The 20,985-nt window shown below is 41.3% G+C and overlaps 1 protein-coding gene across 1 annotated transcript in view; it reads right to left on the bottom strand.

Moving 5' to 3' along the window:
- Window positions 1-20,985, bottom strand: part of TTC12 (tetratricopeptide repeat domain 12) — a 1,640,087-nt gene that overhangs the window by 914,404 nt on the left and 704,698 nt on the right. The gene's annotated exons all lie outside the window — the stretch shown is intronic.

Raw genomic sequence — 20,985 nt, 5'->3', positions numbered from 1 at the left:
TCGGGAGTGTCTATATCTACCCCTCTGAGGCCTGTCTGAATTGGGAAAGGACCAATTTTTAGAAGGCCAATTCCTGCTAAATCTGGGTGGCTGTACTTGTAAGAAATCTTTAACCGTTTGCATGGATTTCGCCTTGTCCTCCATCTTTTTAATCACCTCTTCAGCTTTTGATCCAAACAAAACATTATGCTGAACAGGAGCATCCAATAATTTAGCTTTTACCTGTTCTGGCAAATTTTGTTCCTTTAGCCATGCATGCCTTCTAATAACTGTGCCGGAGGCAGCAGCCCTACAAGAAGCCTCCAAGGCATCAAATCCACAGTGTAAACCATGCTTCCCAACTTGTTCAGTGGCATGCAATAAGTCATGTAATTCCTTATCATCTGCACAGGCAGAAATGGAAGTAAGCTTTTGTTTTAAAACAGACAAGAGAAATTGCTGGTATTTCAGCATATGAAACTGACAGTTTAAAGCCCTAATGGATAAAGTAGCAGAAGTGTACACTTTTTGCCCCATCTTTCTAAAGATCTAGAATCCTATTCAGTGGGAATGGGGTTTTTGGCAGAAGCGGCCTTAACTCCCTTAGGACCCTGAGAAATGGTTTCAGGGTCAGCAGTAGGGTTCTTGTATAAAAACTGGTGGGAATCAGGAACCCTGTAATATCTATCAGGCTTAACAGGAGCAGGAGGAAAAGAGTCAGGGGTTAAGTTAGCCTCTGAAAAAGCATCATCCACAATATCCAAAACAGGAGGAATAGCCAGGGGTCTATGTTGGGGGAGAAGAAGAAAATCCCTTAGTCTTTTCTTAGATTCTGAATACTCCTGTCCTTCCCAGTGGAAATGTTCCCTCATTTCATGCAAAGTTTCCCCAAAAGAGAAATCCTCAGGGAGAAGCTGAAGGAATGGATTCCTCAGCATCAGAATCCTCATAAGGAGGGAAAGAATATTCCTGGTCAGAAGAAGAAACTGAAGAAACAGAAGCCTGATCAGAGGAATCATAATAAACTTCCTGCCTTGGCCTTTTATCTGGAGGGGGATGTGAACCCCTAATCATAGTAAGTAAATCCTCCGCCATCTTGAGTAACTGTTTCTGTGACTTGGGAGCCGGTTCAGAAGAGGCCTGTGTTGCAGTCTTTGATTTAGAAGGAGTCTTTGCCTGTGTCTTTGGCTTTGCCTTTATTAGAAGCTGAGTAGGCCTGAAAACCCCTTCGGAAGCCGGTACCTGCACAGCGGCTCCGGACCCATCCGAAGGAGCATTGTCCGAAGGTCCTGCTATTGAAATATTCAAAGGCCTAGTTGGATCCACGTGAGAGTCCGGTTTGGCCATCGGTTCTGAAATGGCCGACGACAGGGGCTGCAAAAGCGCCTCACTGACGACGGCCGAACCTGAAGCTGGCTCCGCTTGTGCGATATAGTCAGATTTGGACCTCGGAGGCCTGTCTTTATCCTTGTGACGTTTGTGAACTCCGGTAGCCGGAACCGTATCCAACGACATTTTGTAGTTAAAACGCCTACCGAAGTAATGAAAAGCAAAATCGTACCTTCGTTTAATTGTACGTTGATTGAATCTAGCACAAAACCGACAACTAGCTACGTCGTGGTCAGGGCCTAAGCAAGGAATACAGTAAGAATGAAAATCCTTATGAGGTATTTGCTTCCCACAAGAAATACAATTATTAACTTTTTCTGACATCGGACTGGAGCAAGAAAAAGTTTCCCCAACGGGGTACTTAGCTTTGAGTGGAGAAGAAAGTCTTCGGACTAAAGTTTTTAAGAAAAAATCGTCAGGAGTCAGCCGACCGGCACTTGCGAACTGCTATCACCACACAGCAAGAAAGACTGGAGAAGATGGCGTCGGCTGTCAGCTTTGTACTCCTGGCGCTCTGACGTCAGGGAGCATGGTTGAACAGCCAACGCCGGACCCAGACTTTGGGATTCTGGCCGACCAAGGACTGCCTGCCGGCAGGGGAGAACCCTACAGTCATGACTGCAACAGTGAAACATGATGAACATCTTAAATGAACTGAAGCTCTGTGCCTTCTAAATTTGTTTTAGTACCAAAGGTCTCGGTGCTTAAGACGCAAATTTCAATAAAGCTACTGGCTCCAAAGATGCTGTTGGAACCAAAGCAAAATGCTTAGATGCAGTTGATTCAGAGGAACTTAAATGAACTGGAGCTATGAGCCTTCTAAAAGATGGTGTCGAGGAAGAAGGTGGTACTAAACAGTTTGTTTCCTAAATTTTGTAGAAACTGAAGAGAAGACTGATGAGAGAAATGTTTCACTTTCTTCTCTGTCAGCAACAGAGAAGGCCTCCATTTAACTACTAGTCTTACTTAAAACACAATGTCAGTGTGTATCTCTTCTTTGCCACAGACACAGCTTCATGTAAGAGTACCAGGCTCAAAAAGAATGGGAAAGACCATCAGAAAAGGCAATCTTTTGGCCGCATTTCTGGCACATCTTAAAACCAGAAGGGCTCTTACATCTTCTAACCATAACTTTAAAAGTAATAGGAAACTCACTTTCCCAGGAGAAACTGCCAGATGTACCCACTAACACACTCAGACAGGACAATGAGGGACAGCAAAATAACAGCAAGATTTTCTTTTTTTTTTGAATTAACGAAAGGGAAGAACCTACCAACAATAGTAGAAAAAAATACAAAAACTGTACAGAAAAGTCAAAGCTACCAACAATAGTAGAGAGAGAATACAACTTGTATTGACTAAAGGGGAGAGGGCAGAAATCACATAGAAACAAACAGAAATATACAGCAAAAAAATTTTTTAAGGAAAGGAAAGTTACAGATAAATAAAATAAGAAATAACTGACTTGGTTTGTGAGCTCTGACAAACGTAGTGTCTATCTCTAGAAGTGGCAAACGAGATCTGAGGTAACTACGAGAGAGGCATTGTGGGCAGGACCTAAGCTCAAGAGTTTTTGGTCATTGTGAGCTGTCATAACAGCCAAGTCAGTTCAGTTATTTGGAACCAAACCCATCAGTCAATGATAAATGAAGATTGACAATATCAGAACAGAAAAACTGACAAACATTACATAAAAAACAAGCAGAACTTCATCACTGCTAAATCATTACACTGTACAGAAAACTCTGGCAAGAACTGAATCCAAGGAATAAAGTGACAGGATTCTGTTAGCCATGCTTCCTATCAACAGAGGAAAATGGACCAAGTCATATCACACAATCATCTTCTTGTTTACCAGCCAGGCTGATGGCAGATAGGTTGGACACTGGTCTGCATCAATAGTGATTTGTATTGAAATATGAGCATAAACTACTGGAATGGTCAGCTGGAGATGTTTTGTAGTAGCAGCAGCAATGAGTCAGTCATTTAGGCAAGGAATAATTCTGATTCTTAGTAAATGTATGTGTGTGGCTCCGGGCACCATATATTAGGAGCACCAGGACAGCTGTGGTGATACTGAAGAGCAGCACTCTGAACTGATAATGGCTGGCTCCCACTTGAACATGCTGGAATGTTCTGCATGCTGTGGCAATTCATGTGGGTGTAATGCAGTGTGATGTAAACAGCATATCTAATCTGGATTGCACTGTAATTCTCCAGAAAGTTTATTTTTTGATGTGCTCATTTAGATGGCTAACATCCAAAAATCAGTCTACAGTCCTTACACTTTATGGTACCAAGTAGACTCTTGTCTAGAATCCAGATATTCTTTGGTCTGGTGGGACCTCTTGGATGACTCTCTTAATTAGAAGGTTTACTACCTTCTGTACTACTGTCTCCCTCTGCCAGGGTGGACCTGTTGAAGGAAGAGAAGGAAGGTGTATTAGGTAGTTAGAAAAGGGTACAGAATAGTCTCGGAATATTACTCCTTGATCAATGTATTGTGTGTGTTGGCCTTCTACACATAAGAACACAAGGAGAGTCATTCCACTATACTACCACAGTTGGTCAATTTCTCAGGGGGGTTGTACTGTCTAGATCCCTGCTGTAGCAGACCATATCTGCCTCCTGGATGGAGGTCATTTGAAAAAAAATCACTACCATGAAAACTCCTTTCAAAATGTTTCTGTTGCTTGGGCTGTTGTGTCTTCCTATACCAGATGTTGTTAACTCCTTTCCAGTTTTTTTTTGGAATGATTTCCAAGGGAATGAAAATTTAATACCAGAAGCAGTGAACATCTTTCCCTCTTGCTCACATTGCTAGAACTTTTGTTTTACTTTTTGCCCAAAGACAGTGGTAGCATCACTGGAAGCTTTGACACAGAACACTCTGAAGTGCTCCACGAAAACACTCAGTTCATCTAATCATGAACTGCAGGAGGCTTATTAACACCTTTGTTTCCTAAGACCTAAGTCAGGAAACCACTTTTGCCCTAGGAGCTTTTCTCCAAAATCCTCTACTGAAAAAACACTTCATTCAATTTATAATATTTGATAACTGATGTGAGTTACAAAAAAAAAATGTAAGACATGACAGCTCTTGGAAAACAACAGACTATACTATACAAGGTGTTAGCATCAAAGGTCTGCCTGTATATGCAGACTTTATATTGCAAAATTATGTAAGAAAAACTGTATTTTGTTCCCAAGAAAATATTACTGTTATGGTCAAACAAAGAGTTATATTTCTAAAAGTGTGCAAGATAGATCTAAGATATCCAGACAAAATTATTCAGCAGGTAAGAGTTTTCCAATGATGTATGACACAAGGGGATAGTATGGATCTATGCAAATTATGCATTTAATAATTTCACAATATTTCAAAACATCAATCTACAAAAACCTTTTTGTTAGATGACAGTTATCAGTGGCAATAGTGTGTACTTTAATGTTTTGAAGAAGATGATGGCATTTGTTCACCTGAAAGTCACATGGCTTTTATGAAACGAATGCAGGCATGAACATTTTGATAACAGTCATAACTGGTATACCAAAAGAGCATTTTTATCTCAGTATCTTCACATTACCCAGCAAGTTACTCAGCAGGTTTGAATGACATTTATACTAACACCCACTGTTTAAATACACCATCCCCAACCACACAGAATCACATTCTAATTTTGCATTATTATTGTAAACATGGAAATATGCCATATTTTTCACAACTTTTTGCAAACACTCCGTAATTGCTCCAGCTCTGAACCTCCCATGCTGACTTGTTCATCGTCATGCTTAGCAAATCATGTCAGCTTGCAGTTGCCACCTTGTTGTCTTTGTTTTACGTATGTACCTTTACCAGGACTTCAGAAATGAATCTTTAAAAACAATGACAAACATACTAATTTCAGGAGTACAGGGAAGTCTACTGTAAAGATGAGCATACTCTGACGGGATACACAGGAACTCAGTTTTCTTGAGAACTATACTCGAATGGAGCAATGAGCCAGGCCTGACATCACTTGACAATGCCTGATTCAGCAGTACAAGCTGCTCCATCCAATGCATTATGGATAAGATGCATGGAGAGTGATGTTACTCTATTCATAGTTGCCACCTGGAATTCCAATGGGTTTCTCCAACTGTTTCAGTCTTTAGTGTTTCATTTGCAATGTCTCTCTGAAACTTGATCATCTGCACAATGTACTTCATAGACCAAATGAAGAATGTACTACACCCACAGACATGCTATTCTAGTCTGTCCAGCACCCTCAAAACTTTATTTGGATGATGACTGTCTTGGGTGTCTTTGGGAAGCTTATGTCTGGTGACTTCTGACATCACATCAGACTCGACAAGTGGTCCACTGCTCTAATGTGGCCTATCCTTGGGGTCTGCAAGACTATTTGGCTTTCAAGGGGTTGGCTCAACAACATCTGGTTCTCTCCAAGCTTTATTACAAACTATGTCACTCATCTTGGGGAAGGAAGGATCTTGTCATCCAAGGGATGAATCTGCCAAGATCCCCTCTGCTGCATCATTTCTAAAATTTTATCTGCAGGGATTGGGAGAAGCCCTCCCTTTATTCAGATCTGTGTTGGGGAAGGAGTTTATGTGCTAGTCAAAATACAGCACCAAGATCAGAGGAATGAATGGGAGAAATCAATGGAGTGAGTGCCTGATCAAGTTTGAAGATCCCCTGATATCATGGGTCCTACTGAGGTGTCTGGAACCAAAGCTGCCAGGGCCAACTGCATCAGCACAGAGATTTCTGCCAACACTGTACTGAAGAGGAGAGGATCAATGACAACCATCAACATCAATAACTTCAGTGCTAAGCTGACTAGAGCAGACTTTGACAATGAAAGACTGAATCCAGTGTATGTCAAAACCAGCAGCATCCTAGAAACCAATGAGACTGAGGTCGGCCCTGACCTCTCAATGCCAGTTCTGTTGGGCATAGTTGGGGTTGGCACCTCCTCAGAAGGCAGTCTGTAGAAGTAGATGTTTCCTATCAAGATGGTGGAGTGCTAGAGCAGGAAGGAGTAGAGTGAAGTTTTTTTCTAAAATAGATTGATCTTTCTTCTCAATGCATTGCTTTTCCTTTCTTTTTTTTTTTCTGTTATCTCCTTCTCCTTTGCAGGTTCAACTTTCAATAAATCTTTTATAATCAGTTTGGTTTCTGGGGTCTAACAGAAATCAGGAACTGAAATTTTGCATACAGCATATTTCTCCTCAAGATGTCCTACCCAAAGAAATATGACACACAAGTTGTATGAGTTTTAAGGTAGAACACTGGTCACACTAGTAAAGCTAGAAGCCCTCTCCTTATTATCCTTGTTCATAACTACAGTAAATTTAATAGTCCTAATAACAAGATATAAATTATTACTCAGAGCAGAAAAAAAGATCTATACACATTTGTGTATAAATATGTATATATATATATATGTATGTATGTATGTATATATATATATATATATATATATATATATATATATATATATATATATATAAAATTTTTTTAACCGAGTAATAAACAAGAGGATGAGAAACAACAATGGCTGCACAGAAATTAACATCACCAGAAAAAGACTATTATGTATGTACTATAACAACATATCTGTATTGTCTGTTTCTGTCTTTACTCAACTGATGTTTTTCAGATCCGACACTGTCCTCTTTGCCAGACTTTAGGATCCATAGATCAGGCACCCCCCTTACCCATAATCCCCTCCTGTCCCCAACATTGCCTCAAATTGAATTTGCCTGCAATACCATAATATAACCAGAAAATGAAAAAATATGTCAACAAAGACAGATTAGCACAGGGCCACACAGGGAATATAAGGAATTCTGCTCTGGAGCTGAAAGAACTTGACATCCTGCCCAAATGGCCAACAAAAACGTCATACCAGAAGCCAAAAAAGTGGAATTATTCTACAAAATGAAAGGGGGAAGGAGGGAGGGAAGTTGACGAAGGCGGAAACAGATAACACAGATCTATCGTTATGTACTTACTATAACTTTCTCATCTGATGTTGACTTTTCTGTCTGTTTTTCAACTGATGGAACAAAGTTACCAGCTACCTAGCTCCAGGGGTAGTCTCATGGAAAGATGTTCCTAAGGATGGCAGAACCAAAAGCCGCTCTAGCTCTGAAAAGCAAATCCAATTTGCTGTGGAAAATGAAGGTATGAATATTAGACCAGGTGGCAGTGCACAAATGTCATCGATTGAGGCCCTAGAAAAGAATGTTGAAGAAGTAGAAACTTGTTTTAATAAGTGTGCCTTAGGTAATTACGGTACAGTCAAACTCTTTTCCATTTAAACATGGGAGGGAGATGCAACTAGTCAGCCATCTAGCTAAAGTAACCTTTGAAAAGCCTTGTCCAATCTTAGCTTTCCAAAAGTATACAAATTGCTGCTCTTTCTGAAAAGTTTTGTTAGATGCATATAAAAATGTAATAGTCTACGGACAGCCAAAAAATGAAGCATATATTCTCCATTACTGGGAAAATTCTGAAGGAAAACAGCTAAGTTAATGCTTTGATGAAGTGAAGTTTGTGAGGCTACCTTAGGCAAAAAAAGAAGGGTTGGTACATAACGATACTCTGTCCTTGCGAAATACAATATACAAAAACTGGGACAACAAAGCTTAGCATTCCAGTACTTACCTAGCTGATGTAATGGCAACCAATAATAGAGTTTTTCAAGTCAGAAATTTTAAGTCTACCTTACTGGCCAGTTTAAATGAAACTTAGGTTAAAGTTTGAAGTAGGACAGTCATCATGTCCCAGTGAGGAGTACGATCTTTAAGAGGTCGTCAAATAAGGAAGGTACCTTTGAGGAATACTTTACATAACATGAGTGAAGATAAGGAAGAATGATTCTCTTACATGAAAATTTGAGATGGCTGCTAGTTGAACTTTGACAGTGGAATAACTAGTCCCATTGAGGAAAATGGAGGCAGGAAAGTCTAAAATCGCTGATATAGGGTCTGAAAAGGGATCTAGACTCCTTTTTGAGGCCCAAACAGTGTATCCTTTCTAGTTACTCCTGTGCATTTTGCTAGTGGACAGCTTCACTGAAGAAATGAGAATGTGGACCACTTGGGAAGAAAACATTCACTGACCAGCCATCATTGGAAATGGGAGAAATTATGGGGTTGGTTTCAGGGCTTGAATATCCAGATAAAGCATTCCAGATGGATGCGAAAGAAGATCTGGATCTGGATCCAGCACCCCAGGAGGGTGTACCAGATGATGCTATAGAAAGCAGAATCATACCCGAAAAGGCCAGAAATGGACAATGAGGATGACTGTGATCTCCCTTGTAATGCTTTCTGCAGACATTTTGGGATTAGAGGAGTTGGTGGAAAGGACTACAGGAGACTGCGGGATCAATCATGAATCAGAGCTTTTCTCTGTGACTTCCCTCTAGGGAAAATCAGATCAAAGAACTTACTGAGTTTGGAATTGGTGAGAGAGGCAAAAAGATCCCAGAATATCTGGCCCCACTGGCAAAGATTTGTGTAGCCACTGTTGGATTTAGAGACCACTCGTAAGGCAGTAGAATGAATCTGCTTAATCTGTCCACTAAGACACTGCACTTCCCTGGCATGTGCATTGCTGCTAGAAAGTGATTGGAAAGTACTGCCCACTATCACGCTATCACTGATTCTCGACACAACTGGTAGGAGCATGTTCTCACTTGTTTGCTGATGTACTACATTACCAACATGTTGTCTGTCTGGATAGCTATCACCCATAGAGGGAGGACCTCCAGAAATGGGGAGGACCTCCAGAAATGCCTGCAGTGCTAGAAGAATTGACCTCATTTCTAAGACATTGACATGAAGATTTGCCTATGATGGGGATCATGTACTGTGGACCATCTTTCACATGTAATGTCCCCCCACACTAGTTGGGATGCATCCATTGTCAGAGTGGCTTTGGGAGAGGAATGGGCAAATGGACTGCCCCAAGATTCTTTCGGTACATATAGCTACATAAGCCCTGCAGATGTTTGTTAATAGAATTCAAAAACTCATGGGTTGGTATCTGGTAAGTATCATGTAATAACTTGCCAAGGGAAACAAGGCAATGGAAGCTGTCATTGACCCCAAAAATTGTAGAACTAGTCTGCCAAGTGGTGTCTGATGGGATAGAAGCTGTAAGGACTGGTTGTGCAATGTAGACAACCTGCTCTCCTTTAACCTTGCTATGTGAATCGTTGTGTTCAAGTGGGCTCCTATGATTTCCAGAGTCTGTACAGGAGAGAGAGAGAGAGAGAATTTGCCCTGGTTTACTGTAATTCCTAGGTTGAAATAAAGCTACAGCAAATAGTCTCTGGCCCAGACAAGAAGTGACCTGATAGGAGCAGTGAGGAGCCAGTCATCTAGATAGAGGAATACCCTGAACTCTTGCAGTCTAAGATGAGCTGCAACCACTGCCATCTATTTGGTGAACATCTGGGGGGCTGTGGCGAGACCAACAGGCAGGGCTCTGAACTGAAAGTGACTGGCTCCTAGCTGGAAGTGAAGAAACAGCCTGGATTGTCTGTCCATCTTGATGTGGTAGTAGCATCCTGAAGGTCTAATGAGCACATCCAAACATCCTTCCTCAGGATGGGGAGGGGGAGGACAGACTGTACCATGAAACTTTTTTTTCACTAAAAAGAATCTTGAATAAGTTACAATTTCTGTTCTGGTGGGATTTCTTGGATGACCCACTTGCCTAGCATATTTTCTTTGAGAAGGTGGAACACTGGGAAGTTTCTTTTATACTGGAAGTGGATAAAGAAAGGGAATGTAATATCTTCTGGTAATAACTGTCCACACCCCGACATCTTTGCTGATGGATGTTCAGGCTTGTGGGTCCACATTCAGGTGCTCCCCAATTGCCTCTGGAGTGCAGCAGTCAGGCAAATGTTCAGAAGTACTGATAAGGCCTATTGGAGAAGGAAATCCTAAAGCCTTAGTTCTGCAGACCTCCTCTGTCAAGTAGGTGTCTATTGTTAGAATTACCGCCTCTGCTTACCTTAGCTTGAAGCAAGCCTAAGCCAGTGAATCACATCAAAGGATCTGGGGACATGATGGCAATTACGGATAAGGTGAAGAGCGCCTGTGCACTATGGATCCTGAATTCTGGAAAAGCAGCTGAAGTCAGATGCAAGGTCGTATTTGAAACCCAACAGCTGAGGAATGGGCAGAAAAGGCATCAGGTTGAATGATTACCAAAATGAATTTGAGAATTTTTTAAAAAACTGTAAGCATTTATATTTTTATTTTCTAAAACAGCGGCATGGCGGGTAGCACATCTGCTTTTGGCACTTGAAGATCAGAAGGCTGTTGGTCTTATTCCCATTCCAGATGACTGGATTGCTGATATGCAGTATAACATCGGGGGAGGGGATGTTGTATTCCTGAGTGTGTCATCCTTTGGATGACACATTAAACTGAGATCCCATCTACTTGAGTTGGTGGTAGCTCAGGTAGATGTAAAAGATCCCTTAGCACCTATTGAAAAGAGTAGGGGTCCTTTATTTATATGCAAAAAGAATGCTTATTTAAATCATATTTACAAATGTGCAAATATACAGATATACAAATCTGTTTACACATACTCATAACCATCTTTCCAATCACACTAAATTGTCGTCCCTATTAGACCTCCACTCCTTTTACAATAACCACCATCTGACTTTACTTAATATTGTTGCTAAAATCCATTCACCATTAAACATACTTTCATTTATTCTTTCACCCCATATAACACATACAACATAATATAACTTTTTACCTATTCTTTTAATATACTCTTTACTTCCATTTTTAAAATAACCATATTTAATAATATTTATTTTATACATTTTTTTTATATTTTCAAAAAATCTTCTTTACATAGATTTCCCTACAACTTTTTTACTCTTTTGTATTTCAAAAACGCATGTTCCGTAGCTTCTTCTTCTTGACAATGTAAACATATTCTATCACTTTTCATTTTATATCAGATATTTCCTTTTACTGACAATTTATTTATTACCAGTCTCCAGAAAAAATCTTGACATTCTACTTTCTGATTACACCATTTGCTTCTTATTTTTATAGCTTTATTTTTTTCATCTATTACATTTTCTCATGGTTTTACTCTGTAATGTTTTGTCATATTCTTATATCAAACTATTCTATTTCTGTATCATCAATTTTTATTTTCCACAAAAATATTTCTTCTTGATAACATTTTATTTTTTCATTTATGCACTCTTTTTCACCATACCCCAAAATTTTAAAATTTTATTACTAATCTCTCATCTTTTTTCATTTAACCAGTTTAACACTTTATACAAATTCAATAAAGCAGTATATACCACTGGGTTAATTATCTACTTCCTCTTTATTTACATACAAAATTCTTCTTTTTACGGGGTTTAATACAGAGCCCCATATAAATGAAAAAATTATCTGAAACTATTCCTTTTTGAATACTTTTGGAAACATAAATACAATATCGGCCTCCAGGTTTTATAACTTCTATCTTCCTTCTTCCATCTTCCATATGAATTTAAATATTGCACTACATAATTCTTTATGCATAAAACCTTAGTTAACCATCCATTCAAAATCTTTAAAAAATATTTTTGATAATCACATAAATTGTTGTACATTCCGTATCCCATCCCATCTGGTCCTGCAGCCAGATCTATATTTACTTATCCTAATACTTTATCTAGCTCATTTAAAGAACTCTCCTTTTCCAACTCTTTATTCTCTTTTTCTGTCAACTTTTTTACTTTCCATGTTTGTCACTACCTTCTATTTTATCTTTAAACATTTCTTGCATATGTTGTATTACACTATTCATAATTTTTTCTTGAGTTCTTTTTATTTCTCTCATTACACTACCATCTTCCTTTACTAATCTGCTTATGTAATTTGGTGCTTCTCTTTTTCCTTGTAAAAAATATCTTTGCTTATTTATAATTCTTGTATTGTTTTTCTTGATTTCTTAAACATAATTCTTTTTTTTCGTTGTCAAAGTACTTTCTAGCATTATGTTCTAAATCTTCTAATGTCTTGTTATATATGTTTATATTTTTCTTTATCTAATTTTCTCACATCATATTGCCGGTGTAAATAAACATTTTTTTTATATTTTCCCTTAAATATCATCCACCATTAAGACCATTTTTTGTTCAATGTTCTCACAGTGATGTGATCTTTCCATAACTGTATTACTAATCTCTTTCCTTCTTCATTCCATGCTTTCTCATTTATCCTTTTTATTTCTTTCCCTATTTTTATATATTCTTTGTTTTCCTTTATCTCTAGTCATATTGCAATATGATCAGAAAATCCTGATCTGAAGTAGTTTACTTCATTTGATCTTCAACCTGTGGGGTACCGGATCCGTATTGGATCCAAGCCGGCAGGTTCACTAGCATCTGCTCTGAGATCCAATCTCCTCCCCTTATCCATAATACACCTTCACTACCTTCCAACCTCCATATTTCATTTGCCGCGGCTGCCTGAAGCATCATGATCCTGAGCTCCAAGTTTGTGAGTTGGGTTATTTGAAAAGTAAGCAGTTTTTTCATAGTAGATTGAGTGTTAGTTGTTAGTGTAGGTTCCCTCTCCTCCTCCTCCCCTTGCTGGTGCGTCGTGTGTTACATTTTTTCTGTAGTTTTTCAGTGTTAGTTAGTTAGAGTGTGTTGCTTCCCCGCCCCCCTCAGCGTTCTCTGTGCTTTTAAGTGTGTGGTGAGTGGGTCTGAGTAGGAAATAAGTTGTTTTTGTCTCTTTTTCCTTCTCTTGTTGTGTATGCTGTCTTCTTCTGCAGAGACATGGCTGACTCCAAGCCCGTCTTCAAGAGGTGCACTGAGTGTGGCCATAAATTGTCACCAGCCGACGGCCACACTCTTTGCATTATGTGCTTGGGTGTAGCACATTTAAGTACAGACTGTACCATTTGTGCGGGTTTTAACCCGCGTGCTATTAAGGACAGATGGGCTAAGTTGGCCCTGAAAGGCCTTCTACCTACTACTGAGGCGGCTGGCTCTTCCACTGCTTTGGCCACGGTGGCTGCTGTGGCCGCCTCTCTTGTCCATACTTCTCCTCCCTCCCAGGCTGGGACTCAACCTCACATTTCTAAGCCTGTGGAAGTGGAGCGTAGAAAAGGCAGAGAGAAGGAGACAGAGCACAGACCAGAAAAAACGTCTTTCTGCTTCTACTCCCGCCAAAAGTCAGGCTAGGATCCGTGCCTCCCCTTGGCTCTGATCTGCGAGATTTTCCCTGGAGCTGGAGGAGCCAAGACCACTATCTAGGGCCTCGGTTCCTCGACCAGCCAGGTTGGAGTCCATGGCCTCATCGAGATCCACCCAAAGCTTAAAGCTTATCTGAAGTCAACATGGATAAAATGATGAAGAGGTTCATTCGTACTCAAATCCAGATGGGAATCTTGCCAGCCCCCTCTCCCTCTGGAGGGGGGAGCTCGTTTCCTTTCTTCACACCAATTTCTCCTCCTCTGATCCATCCACTGGATTTGGAGTACTTGGATCCGAGGATGGCCTTAGTCAGGGGGTCAGCACTGATGGTAACTGTCTCCTCTACACCGGCAGCTGGCTGGAGTGTCTCAGATCCAACCAGTTCGGATCTGAGTGGCTCTTGGAGATGGAGTCTGGGTGTCAGATCCAAGGGAGTGGCACTTTTTCTACTTTCTCCCCTTCTCTGAGCTCCGTCCACTTTGGGCCCCACTCCAATTCTCACATCGGATCCAGGGAGAGCAGTTTCCTTAATGGTGGCCCAGGAGGCTCATTCTCCCTCAGTGTTCGACATGGTAGAAAGGGTTTTTTCCACTGGATCAAGACCCTTGACTATTTCCTCAGACTCCACCCAGACTCCCTCAGCTTTGTCTATGAATCCCATCATTTTACCAGAGGGACAGCCCAAGCTCAAGGAGCCCCAGGCAGTTCCCCCTGAGGAACAAGTGGCTTGCAAGTTCCCCCCGGAGAGACCCACCGGAGACGTGCCTCGCAAGCATACGTGTAAGAGGAGGCACTTGGACTCCCCCGCATCCCTCACCGAAGACACGGATTGGATGATGAGGAAGGTTTCCCCAGATCACCTCCCGAGGATATCTGCTGTGGAGACATCATGGAAATCCTACGCCAGTGGGGAGGTTGGCCTGCCCCCAAACCTTCCTCTGACGAATCTGTGTTCCTGGAGGATGTTGGCATGGGCCCATCTACTTCCTGGGTGGTGTCCCCTCCTGCAAATCCCCTGGTGGACCTGGTCACCTCATGGACCTGGAAGGAGCCGGACACCATGGAACCAATCCCGAAATGTCCAGACAAAATCTTGAGTCTACCCTCTGATAGACCAGCATGGAACAAAAGCTCCCCTGTAGACGCTATGGTGGTTGCAGCAGCCACTAAAAAGGAACTAGCCCAGGAGAGTTCCTCAGTACATCTCCCTGACTGAGGGTCTAGGATGATGGACTGCTTAGGGAAGCGGGTTTATGCATCAGCAACTTTTTCCATCAGGGTGCTGAACTACCTGGTCCAAGTTACTAGACTACAGCATGACCTAGTCAAGGAACTGTCTGAGTCCCCCCCCCCCCCAAGTCCATGTCACAGGAGGACAGAGACACGTTCTCCGTGAGGATGGCCACTTTAAAAGCAGTTTCCAACACATCCATGCGACTCCTTTCACATGCTACTGAAGGAGTGGCTAGGGCAGCTGGTTCTAGCGTGTCCATGAGGAGCAACGCCTGGCTCAGATTATGTCAGTTCTCGGAACCTTTGAAGGCGTCTTTTGCCAATGCCCCTTACGACTGCTCTACCCTTTTTGGTAAGACCATCAAAGTGACCTTGGTCCAGAGTGAGAAAGATGGGAAGACACTGTCTGCTGTCGGGATCCACTTCTCGAACCCTCAAAGATCCTTTTCCCAGAATCAGTAAGGGCAAAAGAAGATGTGGTTCCGGAAGTCTCAGTATTCCCGGGACACTCAGGACTCTTCTTCCCCCAGAGGCAGAGGGGGACAGGACAGATACCGGTCCAGAGGCAGAGGGGGTCCGAGGAATTTTGGGTCTCGAGAACCATTCTCGGACAGACCTGGGCAGCAACCCTGAGGGGTTGCCGATTGCTCTACTCTGGAGGCAGTCAGGGGTCAACTGTCATTGCACCTAGCGGCATGGGAGTCCATAACATCAGACCGCTGGGTGCTTCATATTATATCCAGAGGATACTCAATCCCTTTTGTGGTTCCTCCCAAACCTCTCAAACACCTCCTGGACATCCTACCCATGCAAAGGGAGGCAGCAGCACTGGAAATTTCCAAGCTGCTAGAGAAATGAGCCATCAAACCCATCCCCCCAGATTAGTCCAGATCGGGCATCTACTCCAGGTTCTTTTTGGTGCCAAAGAAAACAGGGGACCCTAAACCTGTCAGTTGCCAAAGAAAAATTCCGGATGGTCACCTGGTAACCTTACAGTCCATCATGCCGTACCTGCAGGAGAGCAACTGGATGTGCTCATTACAGCTCCAGGATGTCTACTATCACATAAAGATGCACAGAAGCTCCATGAAGTTCCTCCGCTACTGGCTAGGAGTCAATCATTACCAATTTTGAGCCCTACCCTTTGGTCTCACCACAGCCCCCAGGGTATTCACCAAAGTGATGGTGGTAGTAGCGGCTCACCTGAGGCTAAAGGGGATTCAAGTCTACCCATACCTGGACGATTGGCTCCTCACTGTTCCCACCAGGCATCTACTTTGTCAAACCAGGGATTATTTCCTAAAGCTGGCACTTCCCTTGGGGATTACAATCAATGCATCCAAATCTCTTCTGGATCCTGTTCAGGTGACAGACTACACTGGAGTACGGACAGACACACTACAATGCAAAATCTTCCTGACCACGAAGAGAGTTCAAAACCTGAGGATGCATGTTTCTCTGATCTACCATTCTCACCTTCCCTCGGCAGAATTGGTTTTGAGGGCCCTAGGTTCTATGGCAGCGACCATAAAGCTTCTTCTGTGCGCACGGTTACACATGTGAGTACTACAGTGGACTCTAGAGATGTAACAGTCCCTGTTGGATCTTCCATTATAGTATCCAATACACCTCAGTCGAGTTTGCAAGTTGTCCCTTCTTTGGTGGATGTACTCTGCGGAAATCCTGGAGGGATGACCTTTTGTTCCAGCCCCTGTCCAAGCCACAGTGACCACGGATGCCTCCCAACTTGGGTGGGGGGGGGCATTGTTTGGGCAGGACAGTCCAAGGCCTGTTGTCCCCTGTCGAGACCAGTTTGCATATAAACGTTCTGGAGATGAGGGCGGTCCTTTTGACACTGCAGGCCCGTCATGCCTTTCTTCCTCTGGGAACCAATGCAATTCAATCAGACAACATGTCAGTGGTCTGGTATGTCAACAAACAGGGAGGGATCATATCTTACCCCCTTTGTCACGAGGCCATGAGAGTTTGGGAATGGGTGATCTCCACTGGTCGCTTTCTGATAGCAACGCCCATTCCGGGATAGTCTAACATCCTGGCGGACAGGTTAAGTCAGACTACACTGATGTCTTACGAGTGGTCACTGAATCCTTCAGTAGTGGAGCAGATCTTTCGGGAGTGGGGTCAGCCTTGCTGCGATCTCTTCGCATCTCCTTCCAATGCAAGGTGCAGCGAGTTCTTCCCTCTGAACCCCCAGCCAGGGGAGTCCCCCAGAGATGCTCTAGTCCATGTTTGGCCTCCCGGTCTTCTGTATGCCTACCCTGCAGTACCTCTTATTCTGAGGTTACTACAGAAAGCTTGTCGACTGGGGAGCAAAGTGATCCTCATTGCACCGTTTTGGCCTCGCCAGGTATGGTTTCCCTTCCTTTGGTCTCATCTTTTTGCTCCACCTTGGATCCCATTCAGGATCTTATTTCACAACCCTCGGGGGTTCCTCACCCGGGCCTGGACAGTTTGAAGCTCATGGCTTGGCTGCTCCAGTTCCCCTGATTGCTAGGACTCTTGGATTATCCTCTTCAGTCAGGTCTATTCTGGTGGCAGCTCATGAGTCTTCCACCAGGAAGATTTACCGTAACAAATGGAAACATTTTTTTCTTTTGGGCTTCTCAAAGGAGTTTAGACCCTTTTATGGCTCCTGCTCCTGCTATTCTCGATTTTTTAGCAAATATTTTTCAGCAAGGAGCAAGCTCTTCTACTATCAAAGTTCAGTTAGTTGCCATCTCTCATTTTCACATGGGTGAGAATTCTGCTTCTCTATCTTCTTCCAGACTGTGTAAAGCCTTTATTAAAAGTACTTTCCTATTACGCCCCCGGTCAAGGATCCTGTTCCCCCATGGGACCTTATTATGGTTCTTCAAGCTTTGGTTGCTCCGCCATTTGAACCTGCAACAACCACGGATCTTAAGTTTTTGTTTTGGAAAACAGCGTTTATAGTGGCTATCACCTCTTCTAAAAGGGTTTCGGAACTGCAAGCGTTGTCTATTAAAGTTCCATATATGATTTTCCATAAGGATAGGATTTCCCTTCATACCAATCCGTCCTTTCTTCCCAAGGTGGCTTCACAGGTTAACATCAATAAGACTATTAATAAAGCTGTTTTCTTTCCAAATTTTGCTAACAAAATGGAATACAAACGTCACTTGCTGAATGTTCATACACAGTTACGATTTTATTTACACAGGACTAGAACCTTTTGTAAATCTGATCAATTGTTTGTGTCCTTCTCTAAACCCTTTTTGGGTAAAACTATCTCTAAGGTCACTATCGCTAGGTGGATTTCCTTGTGCAACCTCCAGGTCTATAAGGATAAAGGTTCGTCTCCTCCGGGTCAGGTGAAAGCTCATTCAACTAGGTCAATGGCTACTTCTGCAGGGTCTATATTGGAACATCGAATATTTAACAGTTTGAATCACTAAAGGTCAACCCTTAGGGATCAAACTGTTAAAACATTGAATGTTCCAAAAAAAAAAAATTAAAACAACAAAAAAAAAACTAAATGGTGTAGGTAGGGGGCAAGCCCCCCTGCAGCCCCCACAACCTCCGCTACTTAAATATACCAACTCCGAGACCGCACTACATTGAAGTAAATGGAAATCGCCCCTTACAGAGATTTCTGTTTACTTCTTCGATGTTCTACAGTTTTGCTATTCTCGTGCCGACAATGTCAGATTCGACATTGTCGGATTTCGAGAATTCAATATAGCCCCACTTCTGCAGCCTTTTGGTCAAGAGTCTCATTGGATGATATTTGTTCTGCAGCTACTTGGTCTTCATCTCATACCTTTATTTCTTACTACAAATTGGATTTGATTTCTAGAAGGAGAGCATCCTTTGATTCCGCGGTGCTCTGGAATATCCTTCCATGAGGGCCACCCAGGAGTTTAGTAGCTGGGGACTCTGTCCTACAGGTTGAAGATCAAATGAAGTAAACTACTTCAGATAAAGAAGTTATGTACTCACCATAACATTCCATCTGAGTAGTTCTACTTCATTTGTCTTCAACTGTCCCTCCCTCCTTCTCCCTGGCCTTACCATATGGACAGCCTGTTTGACTGAAGTTTTAGCTGTGTAAGGTGTTTTTACAGGACAGGTTCTCAGTATAAGTGGAAGCAAACTCGATCTGGGGGTTGGAAGGTAGTGGAGGTGTTTTGTGGGTAAGGGGAGGAACTTGGAGCAGATGCTAGTGAACTAGCCGTCTCGGATCCGGTACCCCACAGGTTGAAGACAACTGAAGTAGAACTACTCAGATGGAATGTTATGATGAGTACATAACTTCTTTTTTTAGCTACCTCCCCTTCTATAACTAAACCTTCTGATACTATAAAATAATCTATTTTGGTTCTATACATACCCCTCTTGTAAGTCCATGAACCTCTGCCCCAAAGTTTTAACTTACCATATCTTATGACTTGTAACATTTTTGTTGTATCATTTCCTTTCTTTGTATGTTTGTCTCTTAAATCACAGTTAGTCTCCTGTTATTATAATAATTCATCATTATACAGTCTAAAATCTGCTGAAATAATCTTTTCCTTTCTTTACAATTAGTATAAGCATATAATGATATAATTCTATATACCTGTTCTTTCCATTTTAAATTTACAATGGCTAATCTTTCCAACTTTGTTAAAGTTACATCCAGTATCTTTACTTTATTTCTACAGAATATGGCTATTCCAGAAAGTTTCATTTCCTAAATTCCAGATCATCTTTCCTCCCCATAGTTTTTCTATTTGTAATCTTTCATTTGTTAAAAATCTTGTGTCTTCTAATATAATTACATCTAGATCACATGTATTACACCACTCCAAAATTCCTATTCTTCTTACTATATTTTTGATATTATTCATATTTACAGAAAGCACTCTAAAATTTTCCTTTTTCATAGATTCATGGTTTCATACATTCATAGCTAATTACTAGACTAGCTTTCTTAACATGCCATTCTAAGCCTAACCAAGTTCCTTCCTAAAGGTGAGAATCAAACACTGTACCATGTGACTGTGAGTTAAACACTTAACCATTATACCAAACCCCAATCTTTAGCCGTATATATTCTTTTTCATCCATTTCCTTTATTTTCTCTTTTGTACTTAGCCCTTTAAAGTTTCATGCTCTTTTACCCTTTTATCAATAGAATTCCTTTCCCTTTTACTACCTCCCAATTTATGTCTTCGTCACTTATTTTAGATCATTCTTCTATGTCCTCTTTATTTTTTCCTCATCTAATTTTTCTTCTGTTTCTACTACTTCTAACATTTCTTCGCTTTGTTAATTTTATTCTCTTTTTCCTTGCTCTTTATTTTCATTTTTGCAATCTATCCATAAATGTCCAATTTTGTTACATTTATAACATTTCAATTCACATTTTGCATCACGCCCCATTTCCTCAAAAATATAACATTTTCTTTTGTCACAGTTACATACCAAATGCCCTCCTTTTCCACTAAAAAACAAGCTTTGGGTTGTCCCCAGTATTTTACGATGCCCTTATTAACCTCCACATTTATCATGCTTGGTATAACATGTATTTTTTTCTCTTTCTATTTTTAACAAAATATTACAATCCCAACCAGCAGTCCATAAACACCTTTTATCATAAACCTTTGCAGTGTCCAGTACTTCTTTACATAAAGCTTTCAAATAATCTTTCAAAGTCTACTTCTGTTTGAAACTGTAAACAAATCTTCTTTTTTGTGTCCTTGTTAAATGCCTTTATCACAAAGATTCCATGGGGTACAGTCTTTCTGTTTCATATCCTCCAAGAAAATTTTCCATTGAAAAAACTGTCTCAAATATGTCAAAAAATGTTCCTTTGTTAATAAGAATAAATGCTCTTACCTCACATGCTTTTACTCCCAACGGAGCTATTAAATTGTCTCACACTTCATACCTATCCATTTCTTTGTCTTCTTTACTTTGAATTTTATCACGTACTTCCATTTTTCATTTTCTTCTGCCTTCTTTTCTGCTACATCACTTTTGCCTTTTTTGACTTTTTCTGCATATGTTTTCTTTTCCATTTCACCACTATTCTTCAGGATTGTCTGTGCATCCGCCTGCTGTATTTTCTCCATAATGTCCCCTCGGGAAACATCTTCATTTTCTG

Source organism: Protopterus annectens, chromosome 8.part0 (assembly GCF_019279795.1).
Source record: "Protopterus annectens isolate FY-2018-M chromosome 8.part0, PAN1.0, whole genome shotgun sequence".
NCBI classification, from domain to species: Eukaryota; Metazoa; Chordata; order Ceratodontiformes; family Protopteridae; genus Protopterus; species Protopterus annectens.
Note: the sequence above shows the minus strand (reverse complement) of the source record. Positions and strands in the feature narration are given on the sequence as shown.